Source organism: Drosophila miranda, chromosome 3 (genome assembly GCF_003369915.1).
Source record: "Drosophila miranda strain MSH22 chromosome 3, D.miranda_PacBio2.1, whole genome shotgun sequence".
Classification (NCBI taxonomy): domain Eukaryota; kingdom Metazoa; phylum Arthropoda; class Insecta; order Diptera; family Drosophilidae; genus Drosophila; species Drosophila miranda.
The window spans coordinates 9,437,047-9,448,719 of NC_046676.1; positions in this window are offsets into that span (position 1 = coordinate 9,437,047).

An 11,673-nucleotide genomic window follows, 5' to 3' on the forward strand; every position below is an offset into this window, starting at 1 on the left:
AAAGCGGTTGTCCTGCCCTCGATATATTACATATTCATATTACTTTCAGATGCCGGTGGGGTGGTATGGGAGGAATGGGTGTTTCGTGGTCGGTCTCTCCTGTGCATTGGACAGTTTGAATGTTTCCTCTCACGTCGAAATTGACAAAGTTTTCAGGCCAAAGCAGGCCGCACGCACTGGCGTCTGTTTTGTATGTATTGTAGCTTAGCAAACTGCCCGCGCATTCAAATGTCAAAGTTCAAGTGCACACACAGGGAGCCCCATACGACAACACATACTGCCTATGCGGATAGGTCGAGTGGTTGTGGGTGGTATAGTGGGTCTGGGGCTGGAGATGGATTACCCATTGGCATTATCAACACCGGAACAGGCAAAAGCCGACAAATGGTCCTGAATGGGCTGGCGCACTCTCCCACATTGAGAGAGCGGAAATAACAACAAAAATCGATACTTCAGGCAAAACTCTGATACTCTGGTATTCGCTTATTAAATTTTCGCCCTTCTCTGGAAGGAGACCATCAGACCCATTCTTATGTGCATTATCTGAGGCTGCAGCTAAGTGTCTCAAAACTGGCTGACTCCATAAACCACTAATTACATTGGCCACCAGGAATTTGGGTCAAATGGGAACGCTTTCAGCTGATACAAAGCCCAGGCCTCAGTAAGTCTTTCCTTTGTCATTTTTCTGCTTTCTGGCTTATAAAAACGCACATTATTTGCCAACACTTTTAATTTCCTGTTGGCCCCAGGGGCTTCAACATACGAAAAGCATTCAGAGAAATAACATTATACGGCTCCACTAAAAACGAAACAAATTTTAGTAGAAAAGTTTTTGGGATATTGGCAAATTAAATACATAGACCTCTTGGGCAGTCAGGGTATGTAAAGAGCAATATTAAAACCACTTGGAACCACTCGGTTTTTAAATGAAGCAAGAGTCGTCGAGTCATCCCGAGTGAGTATCGCAAATGTGTCACATCATTGATAACCCAATATCTATGGACATATCCACATATCCATACATACATATACGTACATATATGCACATGTGTGCGTCCCTTTATTAGCCTAGTAGCATTATTAATTTCCTCTATAGCACAGCAAAGGCAATAGCTGCAGGATAATGCCAATAAAATTCGTTTTATTAAAAAATTCTTCGGCAAAAATTCCATAAATCGAATAAATATCAAGAGGCACTCCACCACGATGGCTTGGTACCCTGCCAGAGGTAGCAACGGAGAGGGAGACTATGAGTGGAACAGGCAGACACGAAGGCAGAAAGGCAGGAGCAGGATCCAGCATCAGTTGGAGTATCAATTCCTGGTTTGTTTGCTTGGGCAACAATTTTTGAAGGCTTCTTCAGCCACACGAAACGAACTTTTGGGCAAGCAATTCAAAAGGTATTAAAAGTATTAAAACTGAAATGAGTGTGGCCAAGCATCTATCAGTTGCTGCCCCAGCATCTACTCGTAAATCTCTCTATGTGTGTTCGGGGGTAACTTTTAATTGAATTGCTTTGGATGTGTGCAAATTGCTTGAAATGATTAAGGGCTCAAGGCATGAGTGTTGACTAACATCGAAGGAGCACACACGCAGCTCTGTTGGCCATTGTCCAGCTCTCCAGCTCTCCAGCTCTTAAGGTACTTATAAACCAGTTGAAGCAGTGCTCTGTTCATTAAAGGACTTCACGCAAGGCAACTCGTGAAAACGCGTTACTGGAACCAAAGAAATGAAAATGAGTCAGGGAAAAAAACTCAAATAGAGTGGGAAAAGCAAACAAGTAACTTAAATATTTATGGCTCTGGCAGGACGATGCGATGGCGGCAACAAACTCATTGCGAAGTTGTTTAAACCACTCTCCCCTGGCCATTCAATGGACAGGTCCGAGCACAAAAGGAGACAGGACACTCTACTCTCGAAAGTTCGACTTTGTAAAGACTTTTTGCAAATTGCGGCCAAGTGCACTTTTCGTTGCCTTCCAATCTGCTGGCGCATTGTGGTGACTTCTCCTCCAAGAGAAATGACAGGTCCAACAGAGCGGACCCAGCAAAAGTGTGGAGGGGCATTGAAGGGCAGGGGATGCTTGTAAAGCGGCACAGCAAATTGATGCCCGTCTGAACTAATTACAAAATAATTTAAATTATTATGTAAGCTGAGAGCACAATGAATTTAAAGTTCTGACGGGGCCAAAGTGCAGTCTATGGCCTCCTCAGCCAATGAAAGCCAGTTGCCGCTGAGCAACTGCACCTCGAGAACCGGCTCCGAGATGGTATCCCACAACAAACTGTACACTTTTGTGCTGATATCGCTAGGGGAGATTTGAACCAAGTTTGTTTCAAGTCTGCTATCGTGTCTGTGCAGCTTGTTCTTTTGGCCAGCAGCTTTTGGCGCTGACAACTAGCGCAAAATGCCAAAAAGGACACGTACACGTACGTAATGAACACAAACACGTACGAAGCGACGGCGACAACGTTCGAGAACAGATACGACCGGGCTTAAAGTTTCATCTCCCAAAGTTGGTGCAACAGCACAGATGAGCCGAGGGCCAGCCCACGGCTAAGAGCGAAAAAACCATCTCCAACTTGCTGCAAAAGTTTCCCGTTGCAGCGGCTCGAAGGGTGTCCAGGCGTTGTTCGGCAATGGCCACGACGAAGGGTGAGGTCTTCGCTCAGTTTTTGTGGGATGTGCAGCCGGCGTGACGCTCAACGCTCAGCGGAAGTTGCCACCCCCCGTCCTGTTGCATTTTCGGCGCTGCGAGGCTCGGTGCTAGGAAGCACTTGTCGTGTAGTTGTTGTTGTTGTTGCTGCTGTTGTTGCAAGTTACAAGTGCCGTTTGCTTAATTTTTATGCACATGTAGCTGTGTGCGCCAGAGAGTGTATACGAGACTGGCTCTGTGCGAGTGTGTTTGTGTAGTGCAGTTATTGCTCTTGTTGGTTTCTGCACACTTTACTTGGTGGCGGGTCGCAGAGACAGCGGGACAGCGGGACAGCGGGCTAGCGGGCTAGCGGGAGCCTAGCAGACAGAGGGAAAAAGGGAAAAAACACTTGCGTAAACGAGGCTAGGACTCGGCCAAGTTTTCGCACAGTCGAAGGGAAAAGTTTTCACCAGGCGCACGGCCTTGGGTAAGTTCAGACACTGACATTGTGACTTCCTAGCCGCCGTGCCAGCCGCACACAGTCACGATAAATGAACATGAAATTGAAATTTAATGTACCATCGTCATCAGCAGCGGCCCAAACAGCAACATCTGCATTCGTTTGATTTGCATATGGTTGCCCGGAGGAGGTGGATGCGGGTCCCAGAGCGAGTCGGGATCTGAAACTTGCCACAATGCACTCTGGTGCCACTGGAGCCATGTGGATTCAATAACAAAAGCCAGCCAAAAGCGCATAGAGATTAGAGCCGAGTACGTACATGGATTTACAGAAGTAAAAGAGGAAGTTTGTAGGCGCCCAGGGGGTACAAGCGAGTCGGGGAGTTACCATCATGATCATAGAACCCTTTGGCAGGCGGAGCATGATCTCATGGCGGGTAGTGACTGGTCGTGGAACTTATCTGATTGGAACACTGCTCCCTTGCATGTCGCGGCCACCTTAAACCACCACGCCTTTTTCGCACCTTTCTGGCTTAACCTTTTCCCGGTGCCGTGGCGTGCTTGTAACAATTTTGGTTTTCCCTTCAGGCGGGTTCCTGCTTCGCTTCTCTGCTCGGAAAACTCTACACACCTAGGTTATTTTCCTCTTCTGTCTTTCTCCTTTCCTGTGGTTCTGTTTACCTTAGAAAGTGAAAATTATTCGCCATTTCTCAAGCCATGCCTCGCCTTTCCCTTCGGTCTTGCTCTCTCTCTTATACGCTTTCTCTTATACATTGCGTACACGCATACAAGGTCTGTAGAGTTTTTTGTAATCTTATCAGTTAGAACGGAAGTGCCGTTAGAGAGAGGGAAAGGTGCGTGTGTGTGTATGTGTAAATGCATTTTCCGGCTACCTTGTGGCGTCACGTTTATTTTGGCATCGACTGTAACCGGCTTCCCTCATTATTACGAACTCTTTTCCTATCAAGTGCCTCTGGTCGTTTATCTCTTTCTGAATACCGTTGGCACTGCAAATAAACTGAATCGAAATGAGCACTCTTTCACACTACATATCGTATGCTCCCTCTCTGTCTATCTGTTAATTAACCATTGAAGCCAAATGAAATGAAATTCTTCGAAGCGCCACTCCAGTCCTCCCTGTCGTTCGTTCACAGTGTCTGTCCTTCTGTTTCTACCGTTTCTGCGTTGGGTCGGGCGTTAATTAGCGGCTATAATATTTCTACGCGACTGCAGGGCTGCACTCGTTTATTGGAATTTATGGCGTGCCACAGTCCTGACTTCTAACCAGCCCTACCCTGCCCTGCCCTGCCATGCCAGCAATCGAAATGAAAAGCAGAACTCGCACGCCAACTCCACTGGCATTTCCGGACAGGTCATGTCCAGGAGCAGGACCTGTCCAAAAATACACCCAGACCATAGCCCGCGCTTGGGTTGGGCGTTGCGTGCCATTTAACCGAAAGCTGTCATTTTATTGTTAGCCAAATACAAATCAAAGTGCGCTAATAACAGTCAACAGCAGCAGCAGCAGTGGCACTGGCAGTGGCAGTCGCAGCTGCAAAGGCAGTAGGCGTGGTACCTCGTTCATGGCATGCAACTGAAAGTCCCCCTCCCCTGCCACACCCCCCGGTATATAGGAGGTGTGGCCGCAGCTCGGGGCGAGCTAATTCCTTTTGATTGCAGTGCAAAAGTGTGAAATCAAAATTCAGCGCGTGCTAAACCCTCTGCTTCTCACAGACACAAGCACACAAGACTAGTTCTCTCACTCGCATTGTGTTTTCGGGCTTGTGTCTTGTGTGTTTTTGTGAGTGTTTGCTTGTTTTTGTGTATTGCTAAGTGGCACAACGGCCGCCGCCGACGCCGCCGCCTGCTGCTCCAAGTCCAGTGTGCTTCGTCCACTTTTTGGGAATTTGTTAATTTTTGGCACGTTCTCCGAGTGCCTCGCTGCATTTATCTCTTCATTTTTGGCTGCCACGGCCGTGCCATGGTAATGAAGTGACTAATGGCTGCCAAAGCGAACTTCGGGTGTCAAACCAAATTGAAACAACAGGCAGCCAAGCAGCCTGAGAGTCAAGAGGTGGCGAGGGGAGGGGATCACCCACATCAAGTGATTTAATTTCATTTCTCTCTGTGGTGGATTTCTTTCAACTTTAAGTAAAACAAACTTCCCAATCCTTCAATCGAAAAATTCCTTCAGCTGCAGCTCTCAATCTCTCAATCGTGGATTCCTCTTAACTTGATTATCGTTCAGCTAGAAGTAAAGACGGTTTTCCATATTTCATCTGTGCTTCAACGCAGCAATTACACATGCTGAAAAATAAAAGAGATGGAAAGAAACCCAACCACACGCAGACATCTAGAGTTACAAAGGAATCCGACGGCTGCAGCTGTCGAGTGGGCCCCTCGCCAATATATCAAATGTCAGTTGGGCTTTGGCAGCATTTGAAATGTCCAGAGAGTCCAGAGTTCCCAGTGTATTCATAGTATCCAGACAGGACACACGAGTGCACGAACACGTATTGTATCTGCATGGCTCTTGCTCCCTCTCCCTCTTCCGTTCTCCCTGCCGCCTCCTCCTTAATCCTGGCGAGGTTTCTGGTGTGATTGTGATGAATGCGAACAGGAGCGGCAGCAGCAGCCGCAGCCGCATCACCAGAGAATGTATCATGTGTATGGCAGTGGCTGGGGAAAGAAGACACCAGGCTACCCCCGCCCCCCGGGTAAAGGCAAAACAAATAGACGCAAAAGCCCAAATTAATTTGCAATGCTCGCACCGATCCTGGCCAGGTCCAAAGCCGGAGCCGGAGCCGGGCCTGGCCAGGCACATTTCTTGCACAATCAGACGGCCTAATAAATGGCAGTGCATATATCAGAGCCACACCACACCACAGGCCTCCTACTACATCCATCCATCCATCCATCCATCCGGCTAATAAAATGCCCTCATTATGCAGGTAAACGGAGCGGCTCGAAGCAACGGCCCAAGTCCTTGTGATGTTTTTATGCCAGAGCATTTAATATCAATTTTCAGCTTAAACATGCAACAGGACTGAACATGAACCGGAACTGACCCCAGCACTGACCTCACCTCAAGTGCCGGGCACAACCTATGCCTCTGACACTCTGACTTTACCCCTAACTCTGCGGGTTCGAGTACGTGTGGCAGTTTCAATCGCTTTCGTGCGTCTAATCGCTAAATGGCCAAAACAAAGTAACAAAAGCAGAAATAATGCCTGCTCCAATTGTTGCACGCCACTTACATTACATATTCCAGCCCCTGTTGCTGTTTCTGTTTCTGTTTCTGTCTCTGCCATGTCCACCTGCCAGTGCACACTTTTATCCTCACATTACTAGCCGGCCAGCCACGCCCTCAAATTGCATGCTCTCACGATAATACCTTACTTTGCATACAAATTGTTGGCAGCGCCTCCAGCAGGGGAGAAGGAAGAGCTAAACGTAAGCCAAACACAACCCAGCACAGCCCAATCCAGCCATGGTTCAAAACTGCCACCGTCTCGTGCCAAAGTTGGCTATAAATTTGTAGTACATGCCAAGAGGCAGGCAGGGAAAAGAGGCATAGCTTTGGGACGGACAGGAGAAGGGTAACCCCTTACTTCGTACCTATCAATGTGTGTTCTACGAAACCATAAATTATGTCTGAGGTTATATTCTCATAACAGAAATATTGACAAGAGCTCGTAGTCTATTTTAATTGTTATGCATAACCAGAGGCAGTCCTTCCCTCTGGAATAGAGCCCACTGTGGCCAAGACCAAGATTAACTTCCCGCCGCCACCGACTAATGCAAAACCAAGCGGATTTGTCTCTGGTTAAAGTGCTTTTTAACTTATCGCCGGCGCCACGACCACAGAGAGAGTTCAGAGGACTAAGCCGCGCCAGAACGGGGCCAGGACACAATGGGGAATTTCAATTTAACACCAAAGAACGCTCTATGATAAATTGCGGCAACGGATGCCGTCGATACAAAGAGTTATGAACACGGGACGACCTCCATGGCCATTTAAATATAAATCAAATGCTCAGAATGATCCAATGAAGATGGGCAACTACGGGTGTTCCTTCCAGACAAACGACCATTGTCAAGGTCATAGATGTATCCCTCTACTGCTACTGCTACTGCTGCTGCTCCGCCTCCTGCTCCTGATGTTGTAGTTGTTTCGGCCTTCCTGCTGCCGGTTCTCTGTCTGTTTTTATTAACATAACTAACGGCAGAAACATGCCCTACGTGGGGAGTGGCGCTGGCGCTTTGATGAATCGCTGGACCCCGAAAATGGAAATAAATATCAATGCGATTTCTCTTCTGATTTGCACGAGCCTTTGTTTTTGTGCAGCAACAGGGGATCTCTATCCGTATTGGAATCTGAATCATAGCAGTAGTCGGAGTCGGAGTCGAAGACGGGGACGGAATCGGTCGTGTGATAAATGGATTTCTCGTGGCGCATGATAAATGTTAATTCGTCAACAAAAGCCAAGCAGCTGCTGCTGATACATTGACCTTTGGCAAATGCCAAATTCATGATATAGGTTACACACACAGGACCACATATGGCACGCATCGATATTGAGGCCAAGACTTTATCGCACTTCTGGGCTGGGTTGATGAATCTAATTACATAATGCAAGCCCTGAAAATATTCCCAGCCCATGGCCATAGATTGCGTAACTGCATTTTCAACGGCAGAAGCATCTTCTCAAGTAACTGAAGCAGAACAAGCGGGAACGTTGTGAGCTGCCGCAATGGCCGCGGCTCTGCTTTTATAAACGGTTTTCAGTCACTCAGTAACTTAGTGAAAATATCTATTGTATATTCTATAATGACATAATGACAATGGCATCCCCCAAAACCAAAATATATAAAAAAAATGTAGAGATCAACTGAGTTTAGCAATATTTTAAAGCTTCAAAATAATTGCACATTTGCACAATATTTTCTAATCCCATTAAGTGCATCAGTAATCCTGCTAAAGATTTGAAATTGGCACTGGATGGATAATGGATGAAGATTTTCCTTTATTACAGAAACCCTCACAGGCACAGAATGTCAAAATCCATTTAATGCTCGAGACTGTAAGCAGCTTTTAGTTTGAAGTTCAATCTTCTCTTACTTTGATTTACACAAACTAAAAAGTACTTCACAATGCACCACCCAGCACCATCCACATTGCCATTCCCTTCTCCGCACTTATCCGAAAGCTGGTGTGTGTGTGTGTGTGTGTACCTTCTTATCTGTTGCAGCGCTATTTACACAGGTTTCTCCCAGAGCTGGCAGGCACTACCTTTGGGGCCAGTGGAGCCTTTGTTCGAGGATTTCTGTTGTCAGTTATGGGTGCTGCAAGTCTGCAGGCTCCAACTTCTGGTAGTTGGGACTTGGCTATGACTATCTTCACTTTGTTAATGGGCTCTAAGCTCCAAATTTGGTGTGATTAGTCGAGTCTTTGGGTTTAATTCTCCATTAACTTGGCCCATATGAATTTTGCTTGCCATTCTCGCACTCTGTCTAGGAGTGTCACCCCAAATATCAGTCGATTGGGTGGCCTGGTGGCCAGCCAGTCCCCTGACTCCTGGACAAATTGTAGCAGCTGTAGCCACGACTTGAGCTGACCATTTTATTTATTAAAATATTTATTCAAATGCATCCCAGCTGCCGGCTGGAAAACTCCTCTCATGACTCTCCCACTCCAGCAATCTTTTTCCATGAAAACAAAGCAAGGTCCAAAATGGAAATAATAAAAGTTAAAACTTTACGTTGCTGCTGGATGCATATAAAAATGTCTGACACGTTGCTAAAAAACAACACGAAAAATGCAAAAAAATTTAAAATAAAACAAAAAGGGAAACTGATGGGCACAGGGAAGAAAAACTAACAAACGGCAGACAAATGGCAAGGCTAAGTCCAAATGAACACAGAAACAAATGCCGGGCACACACATGCCACTGTAGCACCCACACGCATACACATGCATGTACACGTATACACGTATGTGCACTCTTCACTCTCACATATACATGTATGACTGCCTTGCTGGCCACGGTGGCCATAAAAAGTCACTCAAGTGGTATTAAATGTACCACCAAGTGTAGTCAGCATCGGGAAGTGGCAAGTGCCAGTTGAAGAGGGGGATACCCGAGAACAGGAGACGGGCAATGGACTACGGGCAACGGGCAGCGGGCAGCGGGGAACAGGAAACAGGAAACAGGATGAGAACTTCGAGGAGCACCTGGCACAAAAGGTTAAGACCCAAGGCTACCCACACACACACACACACACACACAAGCACTCCCTTCAAGTGTGTAGGATTGTGCGGCATATTAGAAATAGAGAAATCTTTTTGGTTGGACTCGAAATTGACTTTTTCTGTTTGCCGTGTAATTTTTTATTGAAACTGAGTGGCCCTTAGCCCTCCGCTACCGTCCACCAGAGCGCACTTCAGTTCACCTCACTTTCCACTCTGCTGGAATTCAAGATCTTATTTATTTGGAAACTTTCGGCCGAGAGGAGAGTGTAGTGGAGCTGGGCCACTTCTGTACTCGGACTGCTGAAAGCACTAGGCATTCTTTTACACTTAACTGCCAAAAAGGTGTCCAGCTGTTGCTTCTAACCCACGGCCAACCCACGCAAAAGCGAAATGCCGAATGATGCCCCATCCCCATCTTTTTTCCATGACATTTTCGTGTGCAAGCGCACATCTACACACACACAAAAATGAAATCAAACCCAACGGGAACTGCTGCATTCCCGCCAAACAGTACCCTTACCAAAAAAAGCACAAAATAAAAGTAATAAGCGAAAAGGGTTTTTTATTTTGGCCAACACCAGAACGCAGCTGCCACCGGCAGCAGGGAAAACAACAATGAAAATGTTTTGAGATATTAAACCAAGACAGGACTATTGCGGTGCACCGAAGCCTGCAACGACCCTCAAAGGGTTGAAGCGCCAAGGGTCAGAATGGGAAGTGAAAATTGAAATACGTTCTGTCTGGGTTCGACAGTCCCTAACTGGGTCACCACCTAACGTTGCTACCCATTTCTGATTCCTCAACATCAGTCGAATCGAGAATTCACGATTATTCATTTCTGGAATAGCAAACTAATTGTACAAAAAGTAACCATACCTACTTATCGGTTTCCTTTTGTCCAAACTATTGCCATTAAATGGAACCGGCAAGGAAAAACCAACAATGGAGGCAAAACAACTGCATAAATAATTGATTCTTTGGTTAATGCCTTTTAGACCACTAAATGAAGGATGCTTTCAGACTTGTTGAACAAGTTCGCTGTGTATATTTGCGGCACTCTGAGGCTCGTCAGTCTAGTGATTTATTCCTCTTCGGATTCGGCATTTTTGATGTGTCCATGCTAAATTTCGACAAAAATCCATTTCCCATTCCATTTACCATAAATATGCAACTATTTGGCACTGAAATGAAAGCCAAAGCCGAAAATGTCTGGCAAATATAAACAAAAGCGGCGCCCCTCCATATCCTGCAAATGCCCCATGCCCCTAGCCACCCCGCCTGCCCAGCACTTCAACAAATTTCCCTTTTATACAACTTTCATTTAAAGCGTAAACACACACAGAAAGGGGATGCGGAAAGGGAGGGGCTACATAAACTTTTACCAGCTCATAAAACGCTCAGAAACAAGCGAACAAAATCGAATGCTCATAAAAATTGCACTGCGGGGTCAGATTCAGCGCAAAGGAAACGCTTCCAGTGGCAGCTGCACAGCCGGAATGGGGCACAGAACCCCTAGTTATATAGCCAGTTGGTCTGGTCTCTGCCACGTTGAGATTGTGTGGTCCAATGGATTGATTTCTTTTTCGGCGGCACAAAGAAAACGGGTACAGGCCATGGTCAAGTGCTGTCCTGATGCAAGTGGAAAAAGAAAAGGAAACGATAACCAAACACGGAGAAGTGAAAATCAAAAGTAACTGCTTTTTGACGACGAGTACCTTAGAATCTACCCCAAAAACCATCCCAACAATCCTTTACAAAACCTCGCACAGCGATAGTGAAATAATTAAGCTTTGTCGAAAGTTGCCAGGCTTCCTATTCTCTCTCTCACTTCTCGGGCTGACTATTGAAAGTTTTCCAGTTTTCTGTTGCATACTTTATGGCCTGCGGGGCGGCTCCTTCTATGGCGTGGAATTCTTTGCGGGACCTGCCATTTGGCTGTCGTAAAATAGCTGGCGGCAATCGCTTGATGGCAAACGTGTTCCAATTAAGCGAGATCCTACTGCCACCCCTCCAAAGTGTAGTTAATTTAAATGAAATTTGTAAATTTCTGTTGCAGGCACGTGACACATGCAAATATGGGAAATAAAAATTACATCTCATAAAAATTTACTTTCGCACAGCGACGGTCCACGTCATGGAAAAGAGCGACGAAAAAGAGCCAAAAGGTTGCTACTTGTAGCTATTTCCCAGCTGCCACGCCCATGCGAGAATGACAGGCAGCCATAAAATTGTGAAACAAAAAAAAAACATGAAAGGAAGGCTAGCTGGATGGGACGTACTTTTTGATACCCTCGAAGGTGAAAGATTCGGGATTCAGGGGTCCATA